Raw genomic sequence first — 20966 nt, 5'->3', positions numbered from 1 at the left:
CATTTGTTTCCCTTCAGCTTAGTCCCTTATTTATCAGGGTTGCCACAGTGGAATAAACTGCCAACTTATCCAGCAAATGTTTTGCACAGCGGATGCCCTTTCAGCTGCGACCCCAGTACTGGAAAACACCCATACACTTACATTCACTATTCCATTTACTATTATTATTGTTATTTGTTCTCTGATATCTAATTAAAGTCATAATTTAGCTCATGTTTTTACATTAAAACTACTAATAGTAGTAACGTACAATTATAATCCTAATTTAGCACAAACGTTTGGCTTTATTACTTCTGCATTTTTGTAAAAAGTGTGTTTAGATTAAATACTATTAAATTCAAATTGCATAACTTTGTTTAATTTTATTTTCAGATAAATATGAATAGCATTGTCCTATGGTGTCCAACTAAATTCACACTTTAACTCCAAACTTTTGAATTATTAGGTACTTTGTAATTGTATTAATTTGTTTTGACATTTGTACTATTAACATATTCATTATTCCTCTGATGTTGAAAATAAAATGACTGTTTTTCCATTTTCCAATTAATTAAATAAGTCATGCCATCAAGTAAATCAAGCTGTTTTATTCAAACACTCACCCTGGTTTTTGGCGAAACTGATTTAATTTATTCACACAGACAGAATATTTGAGAAGCAAAAGATAATTAGCTTTTTCTAAAAACAGACAAATAAACAACCCACTTCCAATGAAATTATTTAGAGCATTTTGATATTATTAATATTATTATTTGTCCTATAAAACTGAAAATAAAAATTTCTGAAACAAACGTAAGATTTTTTTTACATTTATATATTTTAAGTTATTCATATTTTTAAATATTTATTAATTTATTAATCCAATTAAGTAATATAAATTGTCATTTTTTTTGTGTGAGATTTTATTATTTATTAACTACACAAATAAATTGTACGACTTATTTTCCTTTTGTTCAATTAATATTAACTTCACAAGAAGATTTATAGTATTGAAGCTATGCACATACTGATGACTATGTATTACAGAACAGAGCAGCGTGAGCATTCTTCGAAATCACTTTTTTCTTGTTCTATGCAACTGAGCAACCAGAAAGCTTGAGAGTGAGTAACAATGACAGGATGTTCATTTCACATGAACAACTACCATCAAGATGACTCTATATTCCTCAATTTCATGAAATATATATCAAATAAGTCTCATATTGCAGTTGATGAAAAAACGCGGTTTGGGTGTCTCGGGTACAGCTGTTTTGATATGTCATATGAAGAAAGATCGCATTCACCGGCTGTGGGGAGCGTGTTTTTAATAAAATGCGTGTTTGTGATTTCCACTCTGACAAGTGCATGCGCGTGCCCGCGAGTCTCCGTCCTGTATGCACGCGATTGCTCGGCCGCGCGCCCGTCTCTCATCCGCGGTTAGTCTTCACCGTCCAGACTTTATTTCCTACAGGTATTTCTTCTTGAAGCGCTGGAAATTCAATTACAGCGCGATCCTTTGATTTGCGTAGCATCTGGGGCAAGTCTCTGTGGAAAGAGCTGCAAAATGAGGAAAACACGAGCCGAATTTCTCCACCATATTGTGCCTGTTTAGCAAGTTTGAAACTAGCTTTAAAAGTTTTCTGTGCAGTCTATAAATCCATAACGAAACGCGGCTGGATACACAGACGTGTTTTAAAATTATATAATAATTTACTGAAATAATTCAAGCTAATTAGCATGACTTCTGAATATTGGCTTTCATTTCCAGCACTGAAAGCAACTTTTTTTTTTTTTTTTTTTTTTTAAATACACCGATTGAATGCAGCTAGGTTATTAGCATGACTAGCATTCCCATTTAGCCTACTCAATTTCAATGCTGGTCTAGTTAAAAACCCTTATGAAAGCTATTACAAGCTGAATTCTACAAAATAATGTGCCTGTTTAGTGAGTTTTGAAACTAGCTTTACAATTTAAAAGTATACTCTGCTGTCTACACATTTACAATTAAACGCTGTTAGCTTTGCTGAAGTGTTTTTGAAATTCTAGAGTTATTGACTGAAATAAATTGAGCTACTTTATTGGCAAGACTTTCAAATATTAGCATTAATTTCCAGCTAAGAAAGCAAGTTTCCTATACTGATTTGTAAAGATAGCGAAGATAGATTATTATCATGACTTAGCATTCCCATTTAGCCTACTCAGCTTAAATGAAGATCTAGTTAAAAACCCCAAAAGCTAAATGCTTAACATTGTGTCTGTTTGGTCAGTTTGAAACTAGCTTTACAAGTTTACTGTGCAGTCTTTAAATTCATAATTAAACGCTGCTGGATACTCGGACGTGTTTTTAAATTATAGAATAATTTACTGAAATAATTCAAGCTACTTTATTAGCATGACTTCTGAATATTGGCTTTCATTTCCAGCTCAAAAAGCAACAGTTTCTTACACCGATCGATAAATGCACCTAGATTATTAGCATAACTTCCTAGCATTTCCATTTAGCCTACTCAATTTCAATGCTGGTCTAGTTAAACACCCTTATGAAAGCTATTAAAAGCTGAATTCTCAACAATATTGTGCCTGTTTAGTGAGTTTTGAAACTAGCTTTACAACTTATAAGTATGCTCTGCAGGCTACACATTTACAATTAAACACTGTTAGCTATATTGAAGTTTTTTTGAAATTCTAGAGTTATTGACTGAAATAAATCGAGCTACTTTACTGGCAAGACTTTTAAATATTAGCATTCATTTCCAGCTCAGAAAGCAACGGTTTCTTACATTGGTTGATAAAGGTGGCTAAGATGGATTATGAGCATCCCTGCTTAAAAATCCAGCTTAAACCAGCCTATTCTGGTTTTAGCTGGTGGACCAGGCTGGTTTTAGAGGGGTTTTGGCCATTTCCAGGCTGGTTTCCAGCCATTTCCATCCTGGTCTTAGCTGGAAAATGACCAGCTAAAACCAGCTTGACCAGCCTGGTTTAAGCTGGACATAGCTGGTTTTGGCTGGGCTCCCAGCCTGGCTAGGCTGGTCAAGCTGGTTTTAGCTGGTCATCTCCCAGCCTGACCAGCTAAGACCTGGCTGGAAACCAGGCTGGTCGACCAGCTAAAACCAGCCTAGGCTGGTTTAAGCTGTTTTTTTTCAGTAGGATGGGTTAGCATTCCCATTTAGCCTACTCTATTTTAATAAAGATCTAGTAAAAACCCATACAAGCTGAATTCTTAACATTATTGTGTCTGTTAGGCGAGTTTGAAGGCGAGTTTACTGTGCTGTCTATAAATTCATAATTTAACGCTGCTAGCTACACGGATGTGTTTTTAAATTTATAGGATAATGTATTGAAACAATTCAAGCTACTTTATTGGCATGTCTTCTGAATATTGGCATTCATTTCCAGCCCAGAAAGCAACAGTTTTTTTACACTGATTGATAAAGGAAGCTAAGTTAGATTATTAGCATGACGTCTTGGCATTCCCATTTAGCCAGCTCGATTTCAGTGAAGGGCGACGTGTTGGCGCAGTAGGTAGTGCTGTCGCTTCACAGCAAGAAGGTTTCTGGTTCGAGCCTCGACTGGGTCTGTTGGCTTTTCAGTGTGGAGTTTGCTTGTTCTCCTCGTGTTCGCGTGGGTTTCCTCCGGGTGCTCCGGTTTCCCCCACTGTCCACAGACATGCGGTACAGGTCAATTGGGTAAGCTAAATTGTCCATATGAGTGTGCATGGATGTTTCCCAGAGATGGGTTGCAGCTGGAAGGGCATCCACTGCGTAAAACATATGCTGGATAAGTTGGTGGTTCATTCTGCTGTAGCGACCCCATATTAATAAAGGGACTAAGCTGAAAAGAAAATAAATGAATGAATTTCAGTGAAGATCTAGGTCAAAACCCTTATGCACCATATTCATACCTGCCAACATTCTCGTTTTTCCCGGCAGTCTCCCATATTCAAACCTATCCCCCGCCACCCTCCCGTTTTGTTATTTCTTCCAGAGAACTCTTATAATTTCACCCAGGGTCCTCAACTTTTTGATACAGTCTGTAACACCCTGGGTTGCAGACTTTGGCATAGTATCCGATTGCAGCGGCCGCCTGAAACCCGGTGAATAGTACAGTTACCTACCCGCTTCTCAGCTGAGTTATTCAGACAAATCAGCCCCAACAGCAAGCCACCCCCTTCCCTCCCAGATTTTGAGAGACAAATGTTGACAGGTATGACCATATCACGATTCGCAACAATATTTAGCCTGTTTACTATGAGTTTACTATGCAGTCTGTACACTATACATTCATAATTGCTGCTAGCTATAATAATTTATTTGAAATGTAATATCTTCCAGCTAAGACGTATCTTTTAAATAAAATTGAGGAAAAACATGTTAATAAGCTAACACTTAGCTTCGTTTTGTCATGTTTTTGGTTTAAAATGTAGATATGTGTTCATGTGAAGTTAGCAAACATTTCCAATGCAATCTCACCGCAATTCGAAACTTGACTTTCGTAATATTTTGTACCATTTCATTCACTGGTTATAGTACGATTTGCTCATAAGGAGTTGATTTAGAGGAGGATTTTGGAGGTACATCTTTTTTAACAGGTGGTACGGTTTCATACAAATTAAATTCTATGAATTTGTACGAATTAGACACTTTTCTGACAATATGTAGCTAAAAAAAAAGCTGCATTTTCTCATGAGATTGGGCTGAAAATTTCTCATCTTAATATGCAAATTTATACTCCCAAAATTAGCATATCTTGTACATTCCTATCAGAAAGTGCAAAATAAGAATACAAACAAACATTCTCCAGTCACAGTTTTTGACGCTAGCAAGCTTTTTAGGTAACTTTTTGACTTATTTTAGCTACTTTGCATTAATTTGATCAGATTAAAATTATATGAATTTGTACGAATTGCCAACATGTAATACAGTTTCCTCATGCTATCTCATGGTTACTTTTAATATGCTAATTATATATACTTAGAGAATTAGCATACCCTGTACATACATATCAGAAAGCATAAAATAAGAACAAATGAACATACTTTGCTGGAGATTTTGTAGCTAGCGTGCTAGTTTTGCACCACTAGTGTGGTTAATGCCGTAAACCGCATGCCATTAGCCGGTTTGTTATGAAGGTTATTCGTCAGGGTCGTGGTGGAGGGCTGTTTCTGGCGGCTGATGCTACAGCGTGTTTTGATGGAGGCAGAAAGCTTGCTAGTCCCACAGCAATTAGCTTGTTCTCCGCCAGAGCCGAACTGTCAGGCTGATGGAGTCTCTCAGGCCACGGCTGTCAAGACGTCCTGCCGGAGTCCAAACAAATGCTCCCTCCATGTGTTTGCTTTGTGTTTGACCTGCTCTCTGGCTCCTCTTAACCGGATTGTAGCGAGACCGAAGCGACGTCCTCTGAGGGTTTAGTGGAGCTGCGCTAACATCACACGCACAACACAACAAATCTGTGTAGCATTTGTTAGTTCTGAACGTCTCCTTTGAAATCAAATCGGTTTGTTTGGATGGAGTATGTTTATGGCTCTTGGATTTATTATTCTTATTATTATACATTTATTGATTGATTAATTGAATTGTTTGATCGATTGATTGAGCAAGTGGTTGAGTGATTGACTAGCAAGTGGTTGGTTGGTTGACTGACTGACTGATAGAACAAATTGATTCATTGAAAAAAGTGATTGATTAATTGATTGACAAGCAAGTGATTATTTGAATGACTGGACAAGTGATTCGATTGATTGAAAAAGCAATTAATTGAGCAAGTAAATGATTGATCTATTGATTGGTTGATTGAGCAAGTGAATGAATGAATGAATGACTAAGTGTTGATTTGATTGATCGATAAAGTTAATGATTTATTGATGAACAATTGATTGGTTGATTGACTGATTGATTGACAAGCAAGTGATTGATTTATTGATTTACTAATTGAACTAGTATATTAAAAAAAGTAATTGATTGTTTGACAAGCAAGATTGGTTAACTGATTGAAAAGTGATTGATCAATTGATTGGTTGATTGAGCAAGTTAATGATTGGTTGCATGACAAAAGAAGTGTTGATTTGATTGATTGAGCAAGGGAGTAATTTATTGATGAACAATTGTTCGGTTGATTGACTAGGTGATTGATAGATCGATTGAACAAGTGATTGAAAGTAATTGATTGATTGATTAAGATGCAAATAATTGGTCGATTGATTGACTGACTGAACAAGTGATTTGATTGATTAAAGCGATTGAATGAGCGAGTGATTTATTGACAATCAATTGATTGGCTGAGTGGTTGATTGAAGGATTGTACAGGTGAGTGATTGATTTAAAAAATAAATTGATTGATTTATTGGCGCAAGTAATTGAATAATTGAATAACTGACTAGGTGATTGATTGAAAAATTATTGATCAATTTAAAAAGTGATTAAATTGACAAGCACATGATTAGTTGATTGATTTACCGACTGACTGAACTACTGATTGACTGATTCATTTAAAAAGTGATTGATTGAAAAGATAATTGATTGGTTGACAAGCACATGATTGGTTGATCAATCGATTGACTGATTGAACAACTGATTTATTGATTGATTCAAAAAGTAATTGATTGATTGAGCAAGTGATTGTTTGATTGATTGATTGTGCGAGCGGTTGATTGCGTGACTGAGGATGTGTTGATTTGATTGGTTGAGCGATTGATTGATTGATAGAAATTGAATGTAGTTATATATTATTATGTAGTTAATATTTATGTAGTTTTTTTTTAATCTGTCAACAAAATGTCTTCCTCACTTAAATGAAAATATTAATTATATCAGCATGATCTTTTTTTTTTGCAAAAAAATTGTGTTTTTTAGGATTTTTATGTTAATTTTCACATTAAGTTTTATCCTAAAATTGTCAATACCAAAATGTAAAAGTAACAACTAAATAATTGCATACACCCTGGCTGTTTCTCAATTTCAAGAACGCAGAGAATGGACTTGCGTTCGTGTGGAGACCGGTCTTGCCAGGTATCCTCGGAAGAATGAACTTGGGAGACCGTGAGAACCGAGAACGCGTCCTGTGAGAAATGAGATGCTGCGTTCTTCCTGATGGTCACGTGACAATCACGCGTTTTAAATGGAAAATTATTTAAACATTACAGCATTCATACAACCATTTATTGCTTTTCACCTTTTCAAAAAATATACTATGCATAAAACATTATAAATATACATTGCACAGTAAATAAAACAGATTTTAATATGAATTTCAGCAAACACCCTTAACCCTTTATTAAGATGTCCATGAAGATGTTTATATTCACCGTTTCATTTAGAGAAACTCCTGAGGTAATTAAATTATAGCTCTGAACTTTAATAATAAATCTAAATAAAATCTTGCACTTCCCATCTCCAATCGCAATGACTTCTGGGACTCCTACTGTATAGCGAGATCGCTGCTCAAGTCTGCATCGGTGTGTCGTCGATATCAAGAACACATCTGGGAAGTTTCACGCGTCCTCTGTTCTTGCGGTCTTGAGTATTGAAACTGAACTTTGGCAGCTGATGATGACGTTACAGAGGACGCAAGACCGCTGAAGAACGCATATTGAGAAACAGCCCCATGTAAAGTAATTATATTTGTTGTGCTACATTTAAATGTCAAAAAATAAATAATATTTGGTGTTAAAAAATTACTGCAATTAAAATATTAAACAATTGTTTAGTTAAGCACTTTTGCAAAGTACTTCTACATCACATACTTTGTTGTAAAAGCTCTAAATATTGTATTTTAAAAGATTTTTTGTAGATTTATAAATATTCCAAGCACTAAAATTTATTTGATTCTAAACACCTAATTTGGATTATGACTGAAGCCTTTAAATTCTTAACAGATTTCGGTTTTTTTTCCTCTTCTCATGGTAAACATTTAAGTCTGTGGAGAGCAGTTTATTTGGCCCTTCTTCTTTCAACACTTTCCACAATCCCGCCTTCATGTTCGTCAGTGTGTGCGGATTTTGGCTGAGCTGAAGTTGACATATCTATTTATTGATCAGTTTAGCAGCGTCGAGTGCTGTTTCAGTATCGAGTCATCCGTTCTGTGCGTCTCTGAAGCTCTTATCAGCGTGGCGTCAGATAAGCAGAAATCTGATATATATCGTACACACCGCCGCTATAGTTTCCAGATCAATGTCTGGCGCTGGATTGAGGACATCGTCATGGAAGACAGCAATTTCAGACTGTTTACTAAACATGCAGGGCTGTGAGAAAACAGGAGTTTGGAAACAGAAAATTTGTGAAAATATTGCAAGTGTTAAATGAAACTGCTTTAACATTTTTAGCTACTTTATAAATATCTGCTTTATTGTTCCTTATGCCTTTTAAGTGTAGCAATCACAATGTGAATGTATTTGTAATTTTTTTTTTTTAATTAAGTCAGACATTTTTTAAATCTATTTGGCAATAAAAATGCAATCAGTACGCAGACAATTAACAATGTAAATGCAGTAACCGATACTTGCAAATCAGTAATTTGTAAGTTTTTCAAGTTCAATATAATTAGCACATTTTGGAAGACATTGCCTTGATAAAAAATAAACAGTGATCACCAGGGCTGTGCGATTTTAATCGAAATTGAATCGCAATCGCAATTTAAAACGTTTCGATTAGTTAACGGCGACAATAAAAAATAAATACAATGAACAGGAAAGCGCTGACGCGTGGAATTATGGTGTCTCCTGCTTCAGAAGCATTACTAGACAAATTAATATCAAAGACAAACAGCAATTAAATAAATTTAATTACATTGTAAATCCAATTTTAATCGCAATATCTGTAAAAAAAAAAACAAAACAAACAAACTCGCAATTAGATATTTTCCCCAAATCGCACAGCCCTAGTGCTTACTGCGTTCATCTTAAGAAATAATATTTGTGAAAATGACACGTATAGTGATTTAAAACTAAAATATAAAACTTTTCAGCAAACCTAAAAACATTTTTTATGCATTTTTCTGTCAAGAAATGTTTTTGAGAGGGCGGACATTTTGAAAATGTAATGAGTGTTACTTTAAGTAAAAATAAAACTTTAAGAATTGGTTGCAAACACAATATTTTAGAATCTTTTTGTTCCCAATATCAGTTGTTTTCTCACAAATATAGCCATTTTGCACATATATGAATATTATATGCGTTTTTCTTTTATTATTTTTTTTATTGCAGACATCTTATAAATGTAGCGATTTTATAATGTATGTTTTTAAGATTAAAAAATGTTTTGTTAGGGCGACATGGTGGTGCAGTGAGTAACATGATCGCCTCACAACAAGAAGGTCACTGGTTTGAGCCCTGGCTGGGTCAGATGGCATTTCTGTGTGGAGTTTGCATGTTCTCCCCATGTTGGTGTGGGTTTCCTTGGGTTGTAAATACAAATCAGCTCTCTCTTTCTCTTGTTACCATAGGTGAATAAGAATAAATATAAGTGTGTGTGTGTGCATTGTGTGTATATACAGTTTGTATGAATAATATTTACATGTAATGTAACATTATTTAGAAAAATTACATTGATATCGATTACACTTATAATTTAAAATATTAGTGTCGTAAAAATGTTTAAGTATCGGTATAAGTGTGGTATCATCCATTCCTATGCAAAAACCTTTTCATTGTCTGATTGTTAATGACTTTTAGTTACAATGAAAATACGTAGACGTGAAAACGTTTTGAACAAACCATTTTAAAATGATTATAAAATGCTACTGTTAATTATGGGATTGGCTTCTTGGAAATTAATTTAAACTAGGCATGGGCTGGTATAAGATTCTGACAGTATGATAACCTTGGATAAAAATATCACTGTTTCAAGGTATTGTGAACACTGCTCTAAAATCTTCTTTTAAATGTCTGGTTTAAAAAATAAAACTTTTTTCCCTTTGAACACAATATATTTTATTTTGCTAAACATTTAAAATATTTTGGAACACGTGAGGCTAAAAAATTTAAATGAATCTTTGACTTCTGCTGTCTTCATTAGTTTTAAAAACACAGATTTTTTTTTTTACAATTTAAAATATGATATAGGAGATACTGTTGTCCTAAAAGACAAAAAAAAAAAAAAAAAACGTAAATAAAAAATTCTTACACATACCGTAGGGACGGTATTACAGAAAATTGGCAGTTTTAAAACCTTGACTTTTCCAAACCTCGATATACCTTGAAAACGGTTATCGTCCCATGCCTAATTTAAACCACCAACGCTTTGTTTGCAAATTCGATACTTTACGATAGTCTGCATGCATTTCTTATGTTGCGATTACAAGAAACATTTCTGTTGCTTCCTGCGAACATTTCCTGCATGAAATTATGCTCAAATGGCATTCAGTTTTCCCTAAAATGTGAATGTATTTGACCCAGGATAACACATTTAGTCGGATGTTCTTGGACTTCTCAGGTCACGTATTTTCACCCTGCGATGTCTCGAAGGTCTCCGCTAACCGGCGTTGGACGAGCTTTGATGTTCACCTATTAAATATAATGCTGAAGCGTCTCTATTCGCCGCGAGTCCCTGCGCTCTCATTATCACTCTTGCCAAATTACCTTTGAAGTTTGTTTTTACCTTTCTAAAATTATCCCCTCTCAGAGCACTTTTAACAGCTCATTAGGCTACGAAAGCGCAGCATCCTGACTAAAACACTGCATAATTAAAGCATCTCCTCAAACATCCTCAAACGGGCTTGTATCGGCGATCATCTGTTGGATTTCAGCCAAACTGAGTTCGTTTTTCACTAATTTCAAACCATTTTAAGGCCGTCCCATTGCATTTACTAGAGGAAAAGTCGGTTCACAAAAGATTCGCAACTGAGTAAACTTGATTTCAATAGGGTTTGACAACATAACACCACAATAGAAAACGAATGTTGTGTATTTACATTACTACTGAACTTATTGCAATACATTATATTAGTTTACAATACACTTATAATCTGTTAGCATGAGTTAGCATGCATATATTCTGCCTAAAATATACAACCAAATCAAATGTAACTGTCTAATCTTAAAAAAAAATGTATTAAGAAGAAATTTGTAAAATATATGGTTATTCATAGTGCATGCATATAAACTAATCATGCTCATCTGCTGTTAGCAGTGCTTTCCACACATATATTAAGGACCTAGGTTTATAAAGTTTTTATATATATATATATATGTATGTGTGTGTGTGTGTATATGTATGTGTGTATGTATGCATGTGTGTGTAATGTTAAATTATTATACATTAAGTGTTTATATAATCAGACCTCCTACTTTTTCACGTTTTTTTCCCCCCACAGTTTTGTGGCGGTAATACCCAGAAATTTGCAGACAATTTTGCACTTAAAACTATATATTTCTATAGTTATATACAACATTTCTGGGCATTACCGCCAAACAATCATGAAAAACTAGGGGGTCTGATTATACAAACACTAAATGTATATTAATTTAACATTACATACACGTATATATTATAATCATTTAAATTAGAGTATGAGTTAAAATATGAGAGCAGGACCGGGCAACTATTAAATTCTTGTTTTATCTTTAAATAATATGAATTATTTATGCATAAGTATATGTATTAAAAAAAAAAAAAATATATATATATATATATATATATATATATATATATATATAAATATATATGAAGTTTAATAAATATAATTCAAAACGATTATATTATAAAGTGCAATATATTATAAAGTATACAATTATTGCATTTTATTTAAATAAAATTTCTTAGATTTTATATATGTATATGTATGTATATGTGCATATGTGCATGTATATATGTATGTATGTGTATATATATATATATACATACACACATATATATATATATATATATATATATATATATATATATATATATATATATATATATATATATATATATATATATATAATTTTTTTTTTTTGCAAAAATAATTCATATTGTTCAAAAATAAAACGGGAATTTAATAGTTGCCCGGTCCTTCTCTTTCATATTTTAACTCATACTCTAATTTAAATGATTATAATCTATAATTAAAAACTTTGACTGATTTTGAGGTTGAATCTAAACTCAGCAGACCAGCAACCCTTCCTCTCCTAATGTTTTATTTTAAATTAAGTCATACACAAATACAATTTACTAATAAGAATAAATCATTCAATATTTATTATTAGGCTAACTCTAAATTATTTATTACCATTATCAACATTACATTATTCCTCGAACATATGCTCGTCTGCTGTGTTTAATAAGCCTGAAATGCGCATTTAATCGTTTCATTTCGGAGGTAGTGTGTAATTACATTAAATTGAAATCTTCCGCTCGTGAAAGCCAAAGAGTGTGTTCGACGCGCCTCTTAAAATAGTTAATTAAAGCAGAGCAAACAGCGCGTCTGACTCAAGGCATTAGGCAATTAGAGACAAAAAACCTGCTTTAATCTGATTAGGCTTTAATAGATAAATTGCCGAGGTTTGTAAAGATGTGTGTGAAGTCTTGAGTCTCGAGCAGTGAGGGCGAGAAAATGAAGCGCGCGTGATTTATTTTGGTGTATTAGCATTGTTGTGTAGCTCCTCCATTAACGGCGGTCTGAAATGTCCTGAAGCGTGTGATAATGTCATCCTCATACCTTTATTCCGCTGTTTGTCTCACATCAACACAAAGCGAACAAGCGGATTCTCGCGACGGAGCATTATTGTTTTCTTCTCACCTCTAATAGGATTTTTTTGGCGTGTGTGTTTGCGCTCAGGTGAATCACGGCGGTAATAAAGCGCGAGCTCGCGGACGGGCGGAAGCGCGCATCTCCCGTCGCGGGCCGTCGAGTGTTGTTATGATATTATTGGACCTTTCTATCATTCGGATCACCGGCCTGAAAGGTGTCGCCACGAGGGTATTTGAAGGAAAGACAGGCCTCCTTCAGCCGCCACACAACATGGATCTGGTAGAGTTTGACAAACAGACTCCATTTCAATCATTGCTCACGTTTACAAGACTGGGGAAGCTAGTTAACTTAGCTAGTTAAGCTAGTTAGAAACTGACGAGCTAAGCTATAAAATCAAGTGTTTCATTTCTCATGTGTCCGTTTTTTAAATAAAATAAATGAAACATTTAGTGGCCTGTAGGCTATAAGCATATAATGAATAGGCTAGACTGCTAGATTTGTTGTATATAAAGCTAGTTATGTGAAACTGACAAGCTATAAAGGTGCTTATCTATAAAATTTCATTTCTCATTTCTTTTCACAAATATGCAGCAACTGCTTGATGCTATCATGTCAATATGGGGCAAAATCTCTGACGAATACTTCCAGGACCTTGTTAAATCTCTGCCATGAAGGATTAAGGCAGTTCTGAAGGCAAAAAGGTGGCTCCAACTCAGTACTAGTAAGGTGTACCTAATAAAGTGGCCGGTGAGTCTATTATAATAGACATTTTAGTCATTCTGAAATGGTTAAATTGTAAAGTTTTTTTTTTTTTTTTTTTTTGAAGGGGGGGGGTATTTCTGAATATAAATATGTGCTTGTTGATATGTGATATTATATAAAAACATATATTTTATTTAATTTCAGGACAACTTTGCTATTTTATTGTTGTTGTTGTTGTTGTTGTTGTTGTTGTTGTTGTTGTTGTTGTTGTTATTATTATTTGCGACATTTACTACAGTGGCAATTTTCCACTGAAAATCGTTTCCGCACCAATTAAGTATGTTTTGTGTTTATGAATTATTAATGATTAACACTTAATATATACGTTAGCATTTCCATTTATCTTTTTTAATACTTGTGTGTCAAAACAATGATATTAATAAGTGCTAAAATTGCATACTGTATGTTTTACATCCTCCTTTGAAGCATATCTGAGCAACAATTGTTTAATTAAATAAGTTATTTAATTAATCACACCAGTGATTTGTCAGTTATTGATGAAGTAAAAATAGCCGTTTTGCTAGCTTAGCTTGTCTTGCTAATCCTGTTTCACTAGTTTTAGCTTATCTTGCTAATCTCACCCATATGGATTTGATCTAGTTAGCTGGCCTGTCATCTCGACTAGCACCTGAAATCCCTCTGAAATGCTCAACTCTAAGACCACGGGCTAACCGGCGTTTAGCAGTTTTAGTCAGCGGGGAGCTAATGCTAATGGGCGAGTGTGCAAGATTTTAATTAAAACTTTTATTCTCTTCTTTTTTTTTCCTCCTACAGATACTGAAATGAGGAATAATTAACATCGCAGTGGGAGTCGTTCCGGCGCGTGCAGACTTTTATTGACACGCGGCTCCATCGCCAGATGTGCTACGGCACAGATGCGCGGCCATGCTAACGCTAAAAGCGAGCAGAATTATATTTGCACTGTAATTTTATTGTTATCTATTTCAATAACACAAGTCTCGAGTGTGCCATCAGCGCGATCTGCCCAGCGTTGTGCTTTATTGAGGGCTGTTGAATTAAACAGAGGCGAATCTGGAGAGCAGAGCATCTCTGCGAGGCCCAGAGCGCAGAAAAACACAATTACCAGGCACAAAACATGAGAAAAAAACGCAATAAAACGGCGACAAAGAGAGCAATTTATTCTCAGAAACTCATCTTTTTCAGTCGGGGTGGTGCAAAGTGCAAAACAGTGGCTTCATTTGGAGGGTTTTCTTTTTTTTTTTTTTTGAAGTGTCAGATGAGGAGAGGGAAATTTTGTGCTGAACTAAACGTGACCCTGTCGTGTTTTCTTTCAGGTCCTTGTGACTCTAATCCGCCCAGCTGGATCCTAATTGTGCTGGAGGGTAAAATAAGACAGAATAATCCCAAACCCAATATCAGAGGTGATTAAATAAGTTTGTATTTGAGTTGTTGATTCTACTTTCTTTCTCAATCTAGCCAAATAGCAGCGCTTACTCTTTTCTGGTGTGTGTGTTTTAGGATGTAGGCGATCTCTACCAAGCAGTTGAAGGCAAGTTATTCAGTTTAAAAAATATTACATAACACATTAGGGCTGCTCGCCCTACTGAAAAATGCAGCTTAAACCAGCCTAGGCTGATTGGCTGGTTTTAGCCGGTTGACCAGGCTGGTTTTAGAGGGGTTTTCACTATTTCCAGGCTGGTTTCCAGCCATTGCCAGCCTGGTCTTAGCTGGTCAGGCTGGAATATGACCAGCTAAAACCAGCCTAGCCAGGCTGGGAGCCCAGCCAAATCCAGCTATGTTTAGCTTAAACCAGGCTGGTCAAGCTGTTTTTAGCTGGTTATTTTCCAGCCTGACCAGCTAAGATCAGGCTGGAAATGGCTGGAAACCAGCCTGGAAATGGCCAAAACCCCTGTAAAACCAGCCTGGTAGACCAGCCAACCAGCCTAGGTTGTAAATTATTGATTCATTCATTTTCTTGTCGGCTTAGTCTCTTTATTAATCCGGGGTCGCCACAGCGGAATAAACCACCAAATTATCCAGCACATTTTTACGCAGGGGATGCCCTTCCATCCGCAACCCATCTCTGGGAAACATTCACACACACATTCACACACACTCATACACTACAGACAATTTAGCCTACCCAATTCACCTGTACCGCATGTCTTTGGACTGTGGGGAAAACCGGAGCACCCGGAGGAAACCCACGCGAACGCAGGGAGAACATGCAAACTCCACACAGAAACGCCAACTAGGCCGAGGCTCAAACCAGCGACCTTCTTGCTGTGAGGCAACAGCACTACCTACTGCGCCACTGCTTCGCCCGGTTGTAAATTATATTTAATATAATGTTGTAAAATGGGGAAAAATCGTAATCACGATTATTTTGGTCATAATTGTAATCACGATTATTCAAAACAATTATCAGTTGAAGTCAAAATTGTTATATTATATACAGGGCTTGACATTAACTTTTTTGATCGCCAGCCACGGTGGCTAGTAGATCTCCAACATTACTAGCCACTCGCCATTTTCACTAGCCACAATTTTATTGTTGGGAAAATATGTTTTATATGCATAAATATGACATGCTAAAATGACTTGATTTAGATGAATGGCAACCAAGAAGCTAGAAGAATAAATATTAAAATATTTGTTTGAGACCCATGTGACATGTTTAACAATTTTAAAGTTTAATTTTAAAGTGTTACAGTAAAGTAAACCAGCTAAAAATGACTTTCAACCCTCAAAGCACACGCAGACGTGATGTAGCCATCGTCATTACACGAAGGACAAGCTTTTATTGCTTTTCAAAGCTCTTCTTTCTTTAATCACACTCAGAAGCGTTTGATATCATCTTGACTGTCTTCATTTTTCCCTCATTCGATTGATTGGGCTCTTCTGAAATATCTCAATACATCAGACAGCGTGGAATAAAAGCAGAGGGAAGGCTGTCCTTGAATTAAAGCACACAATTAGCTGTGTTTTATCAGGATTTTAGTGATTAGCATGCAGTTTGTTTCTGCACTCTGGGGTCTGTCTGTGTTACGGATGTTATTCGGCCTGTGGCCTAAACAAGCTGCAGGACCCCAGAGAGAGACCTGAACTCCAGGTGAACCGCCGCACTAATTGAGCCACTCGATTTCACCATCCAGAGGAAAAAATCAAGCACTTATACCTGTGGGTTCGGGGACTTCAGAAGTCATGGCTGAGACACTGCCAGTGTTTACACGATTAAACCGTTTCACTAAGGGTGAGAAATGTTATGAAACATACAATTTACTAATTACACTTTATTGTTGGCCAAAGAAACAGCTATATTTATACGTATATATTCTAGAAAACCACCCAAAACCACATAGCATGCTAAAACAACACTGTAGCAACCACTTAATACTCTTAAAAATACACCCAAACGTCTTTTAAAACCCAATTAATATGTTAAAAAAATCAACAAAATAAATTTTCATGACCCTTCCAAATGTGGTCAATATAAATGAGCAAATAAAAGCATTTCTAAAGATTCTTTTGGTAACACTTTATTTTGATGGTCCATTTAAGGATTAGTATAGACTGTCTGTTTAATAACTGTTGATTCAGACATTCAACAAACAATAAACTGACTATAAGAAACTTTGCAAGTACATATCAACCTACAAAACTCTAATCCCAACCCTAGCCCCAATGTAACTGTCTACTTATAATCTAATGAGAATAAGTTAGCATGTAGATACAATGTAACTTAATTCAACAAAAAGACCATCAAAATAAAGTGTGAAATTTTTTTTTAAACTTGGCCAAAGCAAACCACCCAAAACAACTTCGCAACCATGCGAGAGCGTCAAAGTAGCCGGAAGTCATTCATTTTCAATGAGAGCCGGCGGCAATAAGCAGCGAGGAGCAGCGCGGCGCGTCTTCGCCGGCGTGGGCGTTGAGGAGAGTTGAAATCAAGTCAACTTTATGGTAATAAGCTATGACGCGGTTCGTTGGCAAGCAATCAGAATGAAGACGTCCACTGCTTGATAGGAGTTCAGAGAACATAGACCTGTGAACTTGGGTTCTGACCACAGTTGTTCCCAAGGGTTTGATTGCGGTCGCCGAATTTCTAATTATTTACAATGTTTTGTTACATGAACATGCATTAAGTTACTGGCGAGGTACTGATGTGCATTAATGTTATATATATTTATCCTAAAAATGCGGGAATCTCATGCGACGTGACCGTACAAAACAGTATAACTGCTTCAGGATATTCGAGACATATGGACACATATTGGATAAATAGAGCAAAGCCACACCACACGCAACTTGATCTTCCAATGTATTATGAATTTGATAAGAAGTGCGCAACATTTTCACACTAGAAACATGTCTTATGCAGGAATGTAGCTGATATGCTGCAATGGCTCCTTGACATACGAGATCAATGTAAGTTAGTGAGTTTTAGCGCGCTCGCCGCCGGAGCTGAATGCAGACAGCGTTGTCGCCAGGACGGCCAGAGCGACCTTGGATGCTCTCGCTGCTTTCGGTGTGAACGTACGGTGAGGCTGAGTTTTAGGGTGCTTTCACGCCTGTGAATCGATTCATTTGTTCCGTAAAGGATTAAAAATTTTACAATGTTGCTCATTGTTCTTGGTGCGGTTCGCTTTCACATGGCAGAGTTTCCAAACGGACCAAAAAAGCTAAAACAAGTCATGTGAGTAAACTCCCCTTACATGGAATTTCACAATTTATTTTGCATAGTCTCGCTCAGCTGCACTTTAATTTCGAATGGTGACACCCACAGACGTCGTCAAATATAGAGCAGAGGTCTCAAACATAGCAGTTGGCTTATGCATCATAGGCTTTACATTTATTGAGAGAAATAACAGATAAACTAAGACTGCAGGTCAGTCAGTTTTCCTAACAGATAAACGGCTCTCGTTAATAGTTCAGCACGCTTTCACTGTCGTATTAGAAATGAAGTGCACATTTACCAGTTGAATGACCTCCCACCTACTCATAATTCTCTCTTCATATTACTGTATACAGTATATGTCTATGACATATCCATGATACACTGTGATATAGCCGGACTAGGATCGTATTGCTTTCTCACTACAATCGATCCGCTCCAGAGTTTATTCCAATCGAGCCGAGATCACCTCATTCAGGGAACTTTCACACCTGTGGATTGATTCAGTTGTTCTGAAACAGGGATTAAAATTGTTATAATGTTGCTCTTTGTTCTTGGTGCGGTTCGCTTTTACACGGCAAAGTTTCCAAATGGACCAAAACAGCTAAAACAAGTCACGTGTGAGTAAACTCTCCTCACATTGGTCAGAGTTTCACAGTTTATTATGCAGAGTCCCGCTCAGCTGTCGGGGGGTGGTAGATTGGTGGTGTTTGACATTGTGTGCGCAACGTGTCTGAAGAGCGAGGAGGGATGCAGTGGGGAGGGGTGAGAAGGGTGCGCAACGTATTTGAGGACTGGGAGAAAGACGCGCGATTACCGGGAGATTATCATTGTTTGCGGGAACTTCCGGGAGACTTGGGATGTCTGGAATGACCTCCCGCCTACTCATAATTCTCTGTTCATATAACCGTATACAGTATATGCCTATGACATATCCATGATACACTGTGATATAGCCGGACTAGGATCGTATCGCTTTCTCACTACAATCGATCCGCTCCAGAGTTCATTTCAATCGAGCTGAGATCACCTCATTCAGGGTGCTTTCACACCTGTGAATTGATTAATTTTAATCCCGGTTTCAGAACAAATTGTTACAATGTTGCTCTTCGTTCTTGGTGCGGTTCGCTTTTACACGGCAAAGTTTCCAAATGGACCAAAATAGCTAAAACAAGTCATGTGTGAGTAAACCCTCCTCACATTGGTCAGTTTCACGGTTAGAGTCCCGCTCGGCTGTCGGGGGGTGGTGGGTTGGTGGTGTTTGACAGGGTGTGCGCGACATGTCTGAAGAGCGAGGAGGGATGCGATGGGAAGGGGTAAGAAGGTTGCGCAACGTATTTGAGGACAGGGAGGAAGACATGCGATTACCGGGAGATTATAACTCGTTTGCGGGAACTTCCGGGAGACTTGGGATGTCTGGAATGACCTCCCGCCCTACTCCTAATTCTCTCTTCATATAGCCGTATGCCTAATACATATCCATAAAACACTGTGATATAGCCGGGCTCGGATCGTTTCGCTTTCTCACTACAATCGATCCATAAAACACTGTGATATTCACCTTATTCTCTGCCGACGAGCGGGCGCTGCCATTTGAATCTTTTTGGCTCGAGACTTCCAGTCTCATTCACTTCTATTCATTTTTTGACGTTAAACTGCTCGTTACGTTGCTTGATGTTGCAATTTGATATTTTCTTATCATATTATTCTACTTGCTCAACAAACAAAATGTTTGCATGACAATACAGACCAAGTAGTTCGACCATTTTCTGCCGTTTATTATTCCTAGTCATTTCTCCCATAGACGACTGAATCGGAAGTTCTAAGACAATCATGAAAACAGGCGCACTTCCGCATTTTCAGAATAAGGTCAATAGCCGGGCTGGAATCGTATCGCTTTCTCACTACAATCGATCCACTCCAGAATTTGTTTTAATCAAGCTGAGATCACCTCATTCAGGCAATCTCGGAGCGATTGTTTTGGCGCGTATCCGATCGCGATTGCTGGATTCACATATGCCAAACAAACTGCGCTAACTGGGCAAATAAGTCAAGTCCCGAAACAAAAGTCTAGGTATGAAAGTAACCCTACAATCGTCAGAATCCTCCACTAGTGTTATTATGGGAGAAATCATTTCAGTGTTTTTGTTCTCCAGAAACCCGAGGCGAAGACTTTGCATTTGAACGCCGGTTCTCGCCCTCTTTTACCTCTGAAGCGCAGCACCTGCCCAGCTCGTTACCACCTCCTCAATAATTCACAGGCATCTCTGCCTCATGTTTTATTCACGCGCTAAAGGAAAGCACTCTAATTTAGCATCGCCGTCTCTCCCACATGCCAAACTGTGCTGACGTCACCATAAATCCTCCGAGAGGCTCTGGAAAGAGTGGCAGGTGCCGCCGAAAGCGCTGGATTCCCCAGACGGGCAGCTCTCCACCGCTTTAAAAGCCATCCCATGCTTCATTTGTGTTCACATACTGATAGAGAACTAATTAGCCGCTCCCGCAGGCTAATTCAGGCACGCGTTATTATGGAAATTAATGAATGGACTCCTTGATGGATATCACTCAGTTGATTATGTTGAGTAGGTTTGTCTCCGAGTTGCAGTCAGAAGAGCGTAGGCGGCCGTGCGCTCCGATCTGAAATGCCACACATCCTCACATTATGAATGCAACACATTAGGACTTTTTAGCGAGGAAATGGGATTGAAGTGTTTAAGCGATTCTCAGAAGAACACACTTTTGCATAGTCATCCGGTTGGGAATCCCAGTTTATTGGATTGCACTGTATGTATTTGATTCACCTAAAACAGAAGAGATGACTCGTCATTCAATAGAGAATTCAATGAATCATCCTGTATATGTTTGATTCACTAAAGAGAATCAATTTATATATTAATATAGATAGTACCATCTCAAATAGCCATAC

At 36.9% G+C, this 20966-nt stretch overlaps 1 protein-coding gene and 1 long non-coding RNA gene across 2 annotated transcripts in view; one reads left to right on the top strand and one right to left on the bottom strand.

The window, feature by feature from the left end:
* Positions 1-20966, top strand: part of kdm4b (lysine (K)-specific demethylase 4B) — an 814203-nt gene that overhangs the window by 502492 nt on the left and 290745 nt on the right. The window lies entirely within an intron of this gene.
* LOC147838342 (uncharacterized) lies at positions 219-19860 on the bottom strand. The gene is made up of 2 exons (XR_015521695.1): positions 19590-19860; positions 219-2110 (listed from the first exon to the last, which is right to left on the bottom strand). It is a non-coding gene; the product is annotated as an uncharacterized LOC147838342 (long non-coding RNA).

This window comes from Danio rerio, chromosome 22 (assembly GCF_052040795.2).
Source record: "Danio rerio strain M-AB ecotype USA chromosome 22, GRCz13ab, whole genome shotgun sequence".
Classification (NCBI taxonomy): Eukaryota; Metazoa; Chordata; class Actinopteri; order Cypriniformes; family Danionidae; genus Danio; species Danio rerio.
Note: the sequence above shows the minus strand (reverse complement) of the source record. Positions and strands in the feature narration are given on the sequence as shown.